Source organism: Pyxicephalus adspersus, chromosome 9, assembly GCF_032062135.1.
Source record: "Pyxicephalus adspersus chromosome 9, UCB_Pads_2.0, whole genome shotgun sequence".
Classification (NCBI taxonomy): domain Eukaryota; kingdom Metazoa; phylum Chordata; class Amphibia; order Anura; family Pyxicephalidae; genus Pyxicephalus; species Pyxicephalus adspersus.
The window spans coordinates 12,608,372-12,623,073 of record NC_092866.1 but is presented as its reverse complement, the minus strand read 5'-3'; the positions used below and the strand labels follow the sequence as shown (position 1 = coordinate 12,623,073).

Here is a 14,702-nt window from a genome sequence, read left to right as displayed (position 1 = left end):
GATACTATTCTATCTTCAACAGCAACACGCTGACCAGGGGTAACTGGTGTGTTGGCCCTAATTGCCATTTCCTATGAACACAGACATCTTTTTGCTGAGCATATTACTGTATTGAACAACGTAGCACTGAATACTAACTAGAATACAGGCTAAATCAAACAACTGACAATAGAGGGAACTGGAAGCATGTCTGGTATTTATACCTTGTTGATTAGTATTTATATAGACTTTCCATTATTGCAATAACACATACTTCACTGTAGATTAAACTTCATTGCTCAACTTCCCAAACCTTTAAGTATTGTACAGTAGGTTGTTATAACCTATTTTGTCAATTAAAGCCACCGAGTAAGATTGATCCTGCTGTACAGGATTGGAAGTTTTACTTCAGCTTTCTAATAAAAATAAATAAATAAATACAGGACTCATTTTAATATTTCCCTAATCATGTAAGCATGTACTACTGGACTGTGCAGTTTTTAGATCCTCAAGTTTTCCAGATCCTAGAAGATGGCCTGGAGCCATCAGCCAGGGGTGAGCAGATAAAGATCCTTTTGCAAGGTCTATTTTACCACCTAATGACCCTGAATGGCAAATGTGAAGCATTTTCCTTATGCAGCCACTAGAACATCTCCAGAATTAGGTGGTTTCATTGGCCAGTAGCATGGTGCAAGAAGAGAACCAATAAATCCAGAGATAGATAGATATATATATATATATATATATATATATATATATATCTATGTTTTAACACACACACATGTGTTCCTGAAAATTGAGAGCTCTCACCACTTCCTGTACTGATTGACATGACAACTGTTTTGGAATACAACGTGAAAAATAAATAAAATAGTAAAAATAAAAGACGTTTTTCAAAAACCTTGCAGGAGTTCTGGTCATTTCCAACTATCCAAAATAACATCAATCTAAATACATAAAATGTACATTTTCTCATCTTTTACTAATAAAAGCAAGCAAATAATCGGCAGTCTGCCAAATGACTTTTGGCTGTTTTTACACTTTACACATCCCAAATCTTTCAATGCATCTAACAGAAGCTTTCATCTACCTCTTCAGAAGTTCCCATCCCAGGTGTTTTCATGTGTTGTGCACTCACATTCCCAGACTGGGTCCTGGAACTTGTTTCCCTACATTGTTCATGTTCTATGGTCTACTCAATTCCTCCATTTCCATATTGTAACCTTTGCTACCGTTACCCAGATCCTCAATCTTTTCCTAACCAAAGTTCCCTTTCCTCACATACCGCAAGGACCTCCAGTTCCAATACTTTAGTTCACCCAGCAATTTACACACTTTCAGGCATCTACTGGTTATGTGAACTTTTCCTCAGGTCAGAACATTTTACACTTCCAACATTCAGTGGTTTACGTTTCTTGTAGGAAGAAAATCAAAAGCGAACTTCCATCAGATGCATTTACAAGATTTTAAAAGAAAGCTTTCAAAAGCAATGGGCAAGTACAACAGAACCTTGCAAAACTTGTTCTGGTAACAAGCAGATGATTAAACAAAGTGAAAAGCTGTGCACATAATAGCAGAAGGTGCAACGTACACTGTAAAATATAGGGAAAAAGTCAAGCATCCTAACACTCATAGCAATTCTATTTGACCAATCTCAAAACAGGCCAGACCAACAATCCAAAATCAATTCTGCAGCTGTCTAAGGACCTTGCTGATCTGCATACAAAGGGGTCAAAAATACACGCAATGAGCATATCCAAATTCAGCTTTCAGTTGGATCTGGCACATCTGCGGGGGTGTCAGTATCAGCAAAACCAGCAATCATGGTAGAAAATTTTGCCAAAGGTGACGGTAATATCTGCTCTAGGCTTTCTTTATTACCATTCCACTAAACGCCTTGGCTATCCAAGCATTTGTGTATGTTACAGTCAGCACCCACAGACATATGAGCATATCTTTAGAATAGATCAGCTTTAAACCACATCAGCCAAATGCAATTTATCAGATCTTATAGCCACACTTACAAAATGAATAAAGCAGCAATAGTAAACATGCAGATCACCTTATCAAAAAAATTGTACACTGCTGCGACTGTGGCATTACCAGGTCTGTAGCAAATTGTATGTGCTACTTCGTTAGTCACCAACATTCCACTTCAATTCCACTTCAGTTTCCATAGCAGCAGTCATGCAAAATATATATGTAAAAATATCTGTTATCTTGAAAAAAAAAATAAAATAAATATGTGGGTGGTAGCAGAACATGTTCAAGGACATAGCTTATGAAGATGTTTACTGCATCCCTCTATCAAGCTGGGGGAGTGGGATTCAAATGTTTCTTTGCATTCATTCTACACATTGTTGGAAACATCAAAAGATTGCAAAACAAACCCTACAACACAGGGCAAAAAGTATAGGGACTATTAAATCCTTCATGTATTTCCAGCAGGCCACTTGTGGTCAGCCAGGCAGCCGTAATTCATTTAAAACATTACTACCCAAATCTTAGCAAGGATTACATAAACTGTTACATCCGTCCCAATAGCTGCAGAGCAAATATCTTAGACCAGGGGTGCCCAAGAGGTGGATCGAGATCTGCCGGTTGATCACAAAGGCGATGCGAGGAGATCGTGGAGCCCTGCCTTTCAAAATAAACTCTACTGCGCACAGGAGTTATTAGGTCCAAGTTTTTATTGTTGGTAGAACACTTTGACTTGGTCATTTTAAAAGTAGCTCGCAAGCCAAAAAAAGTGTGGGCTCCCCCGTCGTAGATCATCAAAATATACACCATATCTAATCAAGACAAAATCTGCCACATTGCACTGACATTTTATACAATTAGTAGATATATTTACCAACTGGAAGATCTATGCAGCATTCCGAAGCCTAAGCAGAAAAATGGCTACTAGTATTTTATTGGTTGTGAAAGCCTGTAACTTGTTTTCTGCAAACCTTAGAAGTTCTGCATTGCAGGCTGAAGCATTTGCAGCTTTCCTTATCTGGTGCTTCAGTAACCGGTGTTTAAAAGTGGGCAACCTTGTGCAATCAGCATGGAGTGTCCTTGGAGTGCACAGGGGACATCAGGACTGGAGGATGAGAGCAGTAGTTTCAGCCTAAAACAAAGAGCCTCCGACATTACCGGAAGTGTCAGAAGAAAATAGAAGCAGCCAAATTTAAGGCACTTTTAAACTTTTTTACATTTTGACTTTTACCCTGGCTGTGACAGGTACTCTAACTAAAAGTGACAAAGAATGTGGGCAGAGCATCATTGTCCGAAATGACAGCTGTGACTAGTCCGGTGATGTTTTTGAGGAGTTTTCAGTAGGTCGGCATTACAAAGCCTGCGGGAACAGTTGTTAATTATAATCATCTAGGTAAATCAAGCCAAAAGAACTTGTGTTTACTGCAAGGGGTAATTTTAAAGCAGGTATTTAGGTAAATCATACTTCGGGAGTACATTTTTCTTTAGGAAACATTTCATAGAGGGAAGGAGGGATTTTGGACCCGAGTGCCAACACCTATGTAATTTTTACAGACATTATAAATGGGTTTCTCTCTCTCCTTAACAGAAAAGAAAACCCACCATATATGTCCCAGCCCATCACAGGACACTTCTATCTTCTAACCTATCTTTCTGGAAATATCCTGCAATCTTGATTGGCCAAGATGACATTTATTCCTGGCACATGCACAGAGGAAGCCAGGATCTTCAGGTATCCTAGCAACCAAAACTAATATGCGCATGTGCAGCACAGCTTCGACAGGCCTGGACCCCTTAGCGATCAAGGCAGGTAGGAGGAAATGCTGCAGAAGGGACATTGCCTGATTTTCTGCCATAACAACCCGCTTGACCATGAATTTCTCAAAGAACATCTGTGGACTGCACGAAGTGGCAAATAGAGAGCCAGGGGACTATAAACAGACATTATGTAGCTTTTAATTTGCCAATAACCTAATCAAAATGCCACAAAATACATAAGCAAATGTTAAACTGCTTTAAAATACAGTCTTAGAAGTTCCCATCCAAAAGTTAGCTTAAAAAAAAAAAAAATCGTAGAAAGATTAAGAAATCAGAAACATAGAACTATCACTTCCCTTTTGTTGAAAGCCCAGCTGAGTTTCACCCACCACAAACAGGAAGATGACTGAATTTCTAACACAGCCAGTAAAAACTAAACAAAATATTCCTTGTTTGGAAACACAAGGCCATGTTCTTTGCCGGCAGTGAATCAAATACCCATCTGATGTGCTCTGAGGGCCAAATTTCCCAGGACTTACAGCCTTTTATATGATCACACACCTGGCAATACACGTGTTCTGCATTTTAAGCTCCAAAGCTTGAGAAACCCGGGGAAAAAACATTAAAAAGAAATTAGGAATTAGCACAAAGAACTAATAACTTTTTTCTGGAAAAAGCCTGTACAAAGTTTAGTTATTCCAGTACTACGAGGCAGAAAAAAGGATTGTTGTCCTTTCTGTGAAAAGACTAATTTGAGTATTAATGCAAGAACAGGAATCATTGATCAGTAGTTAAAGCACACAACAACTAGTTTGGGTTAAGCCAGAAAAGGTTAGCACCTCTCCAGTGTTCTACCATGATTTTTTTTTTTAAGCTGGATGGGAAGAGGCCATAGACAGGTGCTGGCCCGACTTTATAGTAACCACCAGCCAGGTAGTGCCCCTAGATAGAAGGGGCTGGGGGAGAACACTGTCTCTGTAGTGATCTGTGACCCACTAGGAAGAAAATTTGTACGATGCCAGGACAAGAAATGAATTTTGTCAAGCTGGGGGAGTGGGATTCAAATGTTTCTTTGCATTCATTCTACACATTGTTGGAAACATCAAAAGATTGCAAAACAAACCCTACAACACAGGGCAAAAAGTATAGGGACTATTAAATCCTTCATGCCTTTCCAGCAGGCCACTTGTGGTCAGCCAGGCAGCCGTAATTCATTTAAAACATTACTACTCAAATCTTAGCAAGGATTACATAAATTGTTACATCCGTCCCAATAGCTGCAGAGCAAATACCTTAGACCAGGGGTGCCCAAGAGGTGGATCGAGATCTGCCGGTTGATCACAAAGGCGATGCGAGGAGATCGTGGAGCCCTGCCTTTCAAAATAAACTCCACCGCGCACAGGAGTTATTAGGTCCAAGTTTTTATTGTTGGTAGAACACTTTGACTTGGTCATTTTAAAAGCAGCTCGCAAGCCAAAAAAGTGTGGGCTCCCCCGTCGTAGATCATCAAAATATACACCATATCTAATCAAGACAAAATCTGCCACATTGCACTGACATTTCATACAATTAGTAGATATATTTACCAACTGGAAGATCTATGCAGCATTCCGAAGCCTAAGCAGAAAAATGGCTACTAGTATTTTATTGGTTGTGAAAGCCTGTAACTTGTTTTCTGCAAACCTTAGAAGTTCTGCATTGCAGGGTGAAGCATTTGCAGCTTTCCTTATCTGGTGCTTCAGTAACCGGTGTTTAAAAGTGGGCAACCTTGTGCAATCAGCATGGAGTGTCCTTGGAGTGCACAGGGGACATCAGGACTGGAGGATGAGAGCAGTAGTTTCAGCCTAAAACAAAGAGCCTCATTTTTCCACAAAGAGCCTCAAGAAATTCATTTCTTGTCCTGGCATCGTACAAATTTTCTTCCTAGTGGGTCACAGATCACTACATAGACAGTGTTCTCCCCAGGACAGAAAACCCCACCAAGATTTAGAGTGAAGTCAATGAACAGTTTAATACACAAACTATATAAGAGTAAATAAAATTTAACAAGTGTACCAAGGTCCCCCTTGGATTACTAAACCCCTGACTGGGAAGACAGCGGTTTCCTATGGAAAGACAATGCAGCGGGGTGTCTCCCACTGATCCTTCCCATTTTCCATAAAACTGAGCACTATCGTCCTACTGTTGCTGAACATGTGACAGAAATGTAACATTTATACACTGATTAAAAAACAGGCTTGGAAATAAAGTTATGCTGCAATTAACCCATCATTTCTTTCTGAAAGCATCAGTCTTGGGTTATCAGATTGTTCAATACCCAAAGACTTATGCATTCACTTGTCTACCTGCCCAATAAGACAATGAAAGGATTATTTGAGTGTTAGGTTAACAACATTTTCTTGTTTGCCTACATCCTGGAAATGATCACTTAGTTCTCAATCCCCATTAGGCCCATTGAACATGGACATGGAGATTTTTACTCTTCCTCACCATCAAAAACTGAAGAGACTTCACACCGAAGTGTGAACAAGCACCAAGATGCCTCTTAAAAGGCTGAACAGCAAAGACTACAGGAGCAATTTATACTAGGCGATTATAGTTCAAAAAGTTGGAGCAAGCAGTTAAGTTACATTTTTAGTGCATAAAAGGTTAGAGCAGGGGTGTCAAACTCAAATACACAGTGGGTCAAAATTAAAAACCGCGGCCAAGCCGCGGGCCAAACTTGAAACTGAAATGGCACCGCTACTACAATTCCCTACGTCGATAAAACAGTCTAATGCGGGGCCACACATAGGCAGAGAAGCTGCTGGTCTATAGACACGAGGGATGCCAGGAATTCCAGTAGCAGTGCCATTTCAATGCAGCGGCGGGCCAGCTGCAATTCATATTTAGGGTTCCTTTGGGGGACAAAAAAAAAAAAAAACAAAAAAAAAAAACAGATATTGCAGACCAGAGTTTGACACCCCTGGGTTAGAGTGAGAAAAAGGCTGGAGAAAGGTTACAGAAGACATGCAAGGGATGCAAATTTGATGTAGCTGTTTAAGTCTGATTGAACATAAAGATTCAGTTGGACTCCTTTTTCTAGCAGTACGACTTACAGACCAGAGAGGTTCATGGATCATGTACCAGACTACCTAACACTACATGGCCAAATGCTTTTTTATCAGAAATTCAGTTTTTATCGCAGACCGTAAAAAGAACAATTTTAAACAATTCTCACAAAAGTAACGTGTAACATTCATATACTGCTGCAATTGCAATTTTTTATGCATGCTGTGTTTGTTTCTTTTTCTTTAGAGAATACACATTAACAGGGAGAAAAAAAAATCTTGGAACGTGGTCATGACTCAGTGTGAGCAAGCACAAAGAGCCATCTGGAAGCTTAGCAACAAGCTACTAAGTGCAAAGCACCACTACTATGCAACAGCAAAAGCAGAGTACATTTAAACTTTACAAAAAACCTATGAGCAAAACAGGAAACCAAATATCTGTGATGGCAAAAACAGGAGGTGAATAGTCACAAAGTAGAGATCAGAACCACAGTTCAAAACATAAAAAAACAAAATTGCAGAGTAGAATCTGTGTAGACCAACACAAGTGAGATTGGACAGCTGAGGGCCGATTCTATATAATGGCTATCAGATACGGACTTACAGCAACACCAACTAACTAGCCTCGAGAAGGTATTGTCTATATGCACTATATCAGACAACTGAATGATAAATCCAACGTAAAAGATACTACTGGACACCTTCGAAAACTAGAGTGGCTTGAATATCAGTATTGTTGATTGTCAGAAGACACTTATTAAGATTGAAGATTCTCAAATCCTAGAAAAGCACTTTACAGACTGAAAATTGACTTCATTATCCCTGAATTTTATCTGCAATTATTGCTTATTCAAATTAAACATATCTATGGATTGCATTTTGTATGGAGCACCTGAAAACTCCCCCATTTGTCTTTAAAACGTTTATCACATACCCTACAAGTACAGAAACATAACCTGTAAGAAATGTACTTAGCTCCCATTACCTGTTACGGGCTGACAACACACAGCATTTTGATAGATCGAGTGTTGCCAGCCCTGTCTTTCGTCCTTTCCTAGAATACTTGCCATCTACTTTTGGATAACTAAAACAAAGACTAACTATGCTGAAGTGCAAGATGAAAACCAAGGGGCACTTAGAATTAACACAAGAACTAGAGGTAGGAAAAGATCAGTTACAAAATTTTTGACAGTATCAACAAGTTCAATGTTGTCATTTGCATACACTTTGCAAGTCATTTGTCTACATTGGAAGCCCCTGTGAAAAGAGTGATAACGCAGAAGCAAAAGCGGAGGACAGGGGGTTCCATATACTCAAACTCATTAGAACAAAGTACTAAATATGCAAAGGGTATGAAAACTACAACTGATGCTCTAATGGCAATTTGACACCTATGCAATATGTCTCTAGGGAAAGAATTCTGGCACCATTCTCTGCAGACACTATGTTACCTATGTGGCACTTCCAGTTTTTCTAATTTTTCTTGTCATTTGGATGTGAACGCTCTGGTTACACCCCGCCCCCCCCCCCACCCACCCCAAAAAAAATCCACACTGAATCAGGGAGTAAAAAAATTTCGGAAACAAATTCATCCTCTTGCAGCAAGGCTGTATGAAGAAATTCATATTATTATGTGAGCCCTTGCCAGCTATGTAGTCACTGGCAGAATGGAGAAGATTGGTCACTGTGGTTCATCACAAATGTGTAAATGTATGAATAATGTATATTATATATTTTACACACACATATGTACATCATCAGGTTGCAGCCCTTCAGATCTAGCTACAGACCTAAGCCCAGAAGACAGGGTGAGGATGTTGGCATGAAGTGAGGAAAGTTTGGTTCCGTCTTAGGAAATAAATGCTGATGTAAATATCCCACCTCTTTACAGGTGCCATTGTGATAATCAATGTTATTTACCTAAATCATCAGGTTTTAGTTTCTGCTTGATGGTTGTATGCAAGTTTTCTACTGTCTGTGCCGTAACATTTTCTGTCCTAGGGAGGCAACATTTACTAGTGTAATAAGGAAATAAAGTTTCCTCCTGTATCAAAGTTCAAACACTTGGGTATGAGAATGCTACTTGCTGTTTATTCTGCCCGGCTCACAGTAGCTGATTACATTTGTTACCAACCACTGTAAAGTAGTCGCTAAAATACAGTATTAGACAAACACACATGTTGATAACCGGCAACAATAAAACCATGATATATCTAAACACTGATTTAGCACTACAACCCAACATTTAAGAAATCCCCAATTCAAGGAAAAAAAAAAAAAGTATTGTTGGTGGTTTACATACACTTAGTTGACAACTAAAAGCAATGGGAGAACTTTTACATAGTACAATCATGACTGCAACAAGCAAAACACAATAAAATACTTAAATACCGACGTGTCAACAGGACCTAAAAAGGTACAATATTGTTTATCATACTAGGATACTTTATTAGGACTGAAAACCTATCCAGGCTTTAAAGGGCTCAAAACACAAACTGCAGAAACTGAATATGCATCTAGGAGCAGGATATGAAATTGTACTCCGGTTACCGCAGCCAAGTTTGTATTAGCACCAAGAGATTTAAACAGAAGGAATGGCCGAGGCTGAAAGTAAATCATTAAGGGCCTCGAAATCCAAAGCATGTGAAAACTTTGTACTGCAAATGGAAACCCCTTGTCCAGTTTATTACATTTGAGAAAAAAGCCAGTGTAATTAGCACATTAAATCTTTCCATGGGCAGCACGGTGGCTCAGAAGTTAGCACTCCGGCCTTTGCAGCGCTAGGTCCTAGGTTCGAATCCCAGCCAGGACGCTATCTGCATGGAGTTTGCAGGTTCTCCCCGTGTCTGCGTGGGTTTCCTCCGGGTACTCCGGTTTCCTCCCACATCCTAAAAACATGCTTCCCCCTAAATTGACCTTAGACTACATTAACCACATATCCCTATAGTAGGGACATTAGATTGTGAGCTTCTTTGAGGGACAGTTAGTGACATGACTATGGACTTTGTACAGCGCTGCGTAATATGATGGTGCTATATAAATACTGTGTAATAATAATAATAATAATAATAATAATAATAATTTCCAGTCTTTTATAAAAATGTCCTGAAATGTTTAGACATTCTGAAGCATCCACCCAACTTTAATTTTCAGGCATCTTCAACCAGCTTTGAAAAAGCAAACGGAATAAGCCAATACAACCATCAACAGCATATACAGAAAATATTGCTTTTGGGTTTCTCTTGTTCATTTAGTTTTGTACTCCAAAAGCAACTGTGTGTATGATCAGCCTAAAAAGGAGATAGCCAACAAAAAAAATAAATTACGCATAAAAAGGGAAAGAAGGTACATTTATAAATAAAGGGCCTAAAATAGCCACAGCCTCTGAAATATACCACACAACTACAAGATAGAGAGAAATCAACTAAAAGAGCTGCAGGTTTACTAAAGCTACGTACACACTTCCAATTATTATCGTTGGAAAACGAACGACGAACGATCCTGCACGATATATACGAACGATCGTATAGCACCGATCCTGCACATAGAGATAACGACACGATCGTTCGTAGATATTGTACACACAATAGATACGATCGTTTGAGCGATAGAGGAACTATGTGCACGACAGGAAAGTGAACGACGTTCATTACGCATGCCCAGAACATGGACGATCGACCGTACACACGAACGATGTTCAACGATCGTCGTCCAATCCGATCCGCCGGTCCGGTCGTTTGTTTCCAACGAGTTTCCTCGTTCGTCAGCGTCGTTGGTTACTTTTTTACGAACGATTTTTTGCCCAATCGATCGTTCGTTGTTCGATTGGAACGATAAAAATTGGAAGTGTGTACGCACCTTAACAAATGGCCCATTATGTACAGTGTCTTGTTCTTTTTTATAACTTTAGGTCTACTAAAAACAGATATTTTAATATATACTACTAGGCACAATTCCCTTAGTATTCTCAGATGTTAAGCTATATCACAAGACAAACTCTTTATAATTGAAGATATCAGTTAGGACTACTTGAAGTGGGTAGAAAATACAGAAAACAAAACTGCTCCAATTTAACGCTCAGCTAAAATATGAATAAAATATTCCATTATCAAGAATTATGGTAAAGTCTACAGCAATGATCAAGCAAGTCTAATCAAAAAAAAAAAAATAAAGAAAAAGTTATAGGCCAAAATATATAATAAATATATATATAATAAAGACAAAAAAAAAAGAAAATCTAAAACAAAAAAAGTGGGTTGAGCAGCAATCTAGCCAGAAAAACACCTACTGCCCTGGTTTCCAGCTCTTGTATGAACTAGCAAACACACACAAAGCCTCTTATCTGTTACAAACTCCTAAGAAAAGAAGTTTAACTTTTTATTATGTTTAATGCATAGAAGTCATCCACGGAGGTAAAAATTGGCTTATCCCAATTTCATACTATAAATCTTGCTGTTCTTACAGTGACCAAATGTCCTAATTGCAGCTCTCAATTACTGGTGCACCAATGTCATTTTCACACCCCCTTTCCCTTGGGGATTAACAGAGTTCTGCAAAGTCAGCAAAACCAGCAGCAGGAAAGGCAAGTAATATGTGTCTAAAACTAAATTCAAGTTCCAACCTACTAGTTGATGTAGTGGCTCCATGCTGCCAATAACACTCCCTTTGTGTATCTCTCCACTGCATGTTAGGCTACGTACACACTTATTATCGTTGTTAAACGAACGACGAACGATCGTATAGCACTGATCCTGCACATACAGATAACGACACGATCGTTCGTAGATATTGTACACACAATAAATACGATCGTTTGAGCGATAGAGGGAGTGACGTGCACGACAGGAAGTGAACGAACGTTCGTTCATCACGCATGCTCAGACCATGGACGATCAACGATCGTCGTCCAATCCGATCCGCCGGTCCGGTCGTTCGTTCGTTCCCAACGACTTTCCTCGTTCGTCGACGTCGTTGCTTACTTTTTTCACGAACGATTTTTGCCCAATCGATCGTTCGTTCGTCGTTCAAGGAGGTAAGGCTGTCACACACTGCAAACATGTCTGCCTTTGCACATTCTCTAAAACACGACGCATTCATAATCCTAGTAGCTGAAGAAAACATTTTTCTCATTTCAAAAGAAGCAATAGGGACACTATATTTCTGGAAAGATAAAACCGCTATCTTCTGTACTAGCTAAAGTTCTAAGCCTGAACAAATGGAAACTAATGCAGTCACCACACCTAAGGCCTGGTAAAGCTGCAATAAATTATTTTTATTCCTGCAATTCCTATCTGTTTATATGACAGCATTTCATCACCCCTAAAAATTAACAATCGTTTTCTAAAATACCAAGCAGGTTATCAGGTTACTATACCAACCAGCCTGCAAAACCTTCAGAATTATAAATAGTTTCTTTGCTCTGCAGACCTCCAACTTTGGATATTCTTTACCAGTTTCTGCAATCCATGTTGTAATTCACAAGGCACATGATCTGCAGATCTACAAGACACTGAAGCACAAGTTTGCTTACAGAATGATGCAACCAGCAGAAGAAAGTCCCAGTTCAGGAGACCTTCAGATTCTTTGTTTTGTAAAACCAGCTTAACGTCTCTTTAAACATTAGCTCCCACGCTGTTCTGTTCTATGAAGGCAGGTGTGACAATAACTAGTCGTTTAACTGATTCATTTCAAGGAGAGAGAAAAAAAAGGCAGAATGCCAAGCTAAAGGTGTGTAACAAGAAGGTAAACACGTTTAGAACAAAAAGAAAGACTTTGAAAATCCATTTGCCTGTAAGCCACAGAAGAATGAAGAACTATTTTAAAACTAATGAAAGCAAAAGAATGAAGTAAAACCTGCAATAAGCAAATAATGCTAGAATCTTTAAAAAAAAACTGATTTTTCTGTAGCGGGAAACTTCCTCTTTGCCTTTTGTCTCAATGTTGAGGCTTAAAGCAACCCTTGAATTTAAGGTTCATGCACATTGCATGTACCCATATGCAGTCATGTGGTCCTATAAAGCTTCCTATAGTCTAGGCTCAGAGTTTATTATCATCAATCTAAATTCAAATGAACTAGTCTGGCTTGCATCACACAACAACATTCAGTTTTCTAATTCCTCAAGTTTTGCTTTGCTTATTCTAAAGGTAACTGGGTCAGAGGTGAGCCGCTACCTGAGCTCTCATTGCTGCCTTTCAGCTGTCTGATCCTGTGCTGATAATGCATGCAATCTTCCAGCTCCATAGTAACCAAAGCAGTATTAAACCGCGCTCTGCACCTGTTTACATTAACTACACAGACATGTTCTGCACCTTCAAGAATTAAAATCCTGGTCCTGTCTACTTTGTAGAGTCAGTGACCTGGAACAAACAAGTGAAGGGTTCACCCTTCCATGGCTGCATACTAGCTGAAGAACAGTGACTGGCCAGCAAAGCTAGAACAGAAAAACAATGCACCTTTAATGCCGACTAGGAAGCCAGGGAAAACGAGGCCTTCATCCGGAGTCTCCCAATCTTTTTAACATGAGGAACACTTGAAATAACTTTTAGGTCCTCTGGGAACCCTGCTATATTTACTATATGCACAGATCACAGTATATTAGTGTGTGGTCTGTGGAAATCATGTCATCCTTACAAATAGTAAAAAAGATCATTGATATCTATTAAGAGGAACAAAACTGCTCATTGAACCCCTAGCGACCCTCGGATGCACAGAATCCTGGCTAGGATGCACTGCCTTAATCCTTTCTTGAAATACTTAGTCTCCTATCCTATTAGTACACAATCCAAGCTTTCTTCAACGCCATAATGGACTAAGATACCAAGCACACATTTCACCATAAAAACCAAACTCTTATCCAGCAAATCTTGGAAATACTGGTTGATAGGGCATCCTTAACTCACACATTACCACATATAGGACAGCGTTCCTCAAGCAATTTAAACCTCAGGTCAGTTACCACCAACACCAAGGAACCCCCCCATTGCCATCTAAACGGTGACATTCTCCCTGCTGGTCAGCCATGTAAGAGGCATTCTCCCCATTCACCACCACACCAAGCTGCAAGGGTTAGTTATTAGGGTCCAAGTTATTTCAAGGCTTCTCTCTTCTAAAAGGCTTTTCTAGGATATTAAACTAACAAAAAGCTCTGCAATGTAAGCAGCTTCCCCTAACAACGATTAGTCAGTGTGGCCAAAATCTTTAATGCCATTAAGGCCGAACACACCAAGCTCTATGCCATGTCTTGCACATTACCTGGACACAAGAAGTATGATTATAGTTATCCTTAAGAGAGGTGGCTGGATACGCCTACAGATCTCAGGTAATGACCTACATTTCTTGCTTACCCTGCAGCAACCAAGGCTTATGAAGAACACTCAAAGTGTAGGATGCCAACGTGCTATACATATATAAATATATACACACAGCAACATTCACCGGGTTGCCTTATGCACAACACATCAGGTGAACACCGCACAATGCTTTGGATGAACGTGTGACCCCTGGCCGAGCACATTTGTAAACATACAAAGCTGCACCTGAATTATTTCGGCCCTGCAAATCAGGTTACAATGCTGGCCCACACACTCGCCAACCATCAGTGTAAAGGTGGCCATACCGCGCACAAAGCAGTTCTCATCGGTGTCACTCAAATCTGAAACACCGACACATCGAGGATGGAAGCTCCCGCAAATCCCAGGCCTGGTGTGTTTTGTGGCAACAGCCTAGCAGCTTTCATCTGAAAATTTTTACAAAAACCTTACAGGGTTTAAATCTCAATTTTAGCAAGATCCATTCGTGTGCACACACACACACACACACACACACACACACACATCTGTACAATACAGATCTGTAAACATCACCAATATGACTGAAGCAAAACAGACCACCAGCTAGCAGGCAATACCCAGCAATCCCCTGATCTTCCAGGGGGC

At 39.7% G+C, this 14,702-nt stretch overlaps 1 protein-coding gene across 3 annotated transcripts in view; it reads right to left on the bottom strand.

Moving 5' to 3' along the window:
* The window catches only part of ANKRD11 (ankyrin repeat domain containing 11), a 103,132-nt gene that overhangs the window by 87,090 nt on the left and 1,340 nt on the right, over positions 1–14,702 (bottom strand). The window lies entirely within an intron of this gene.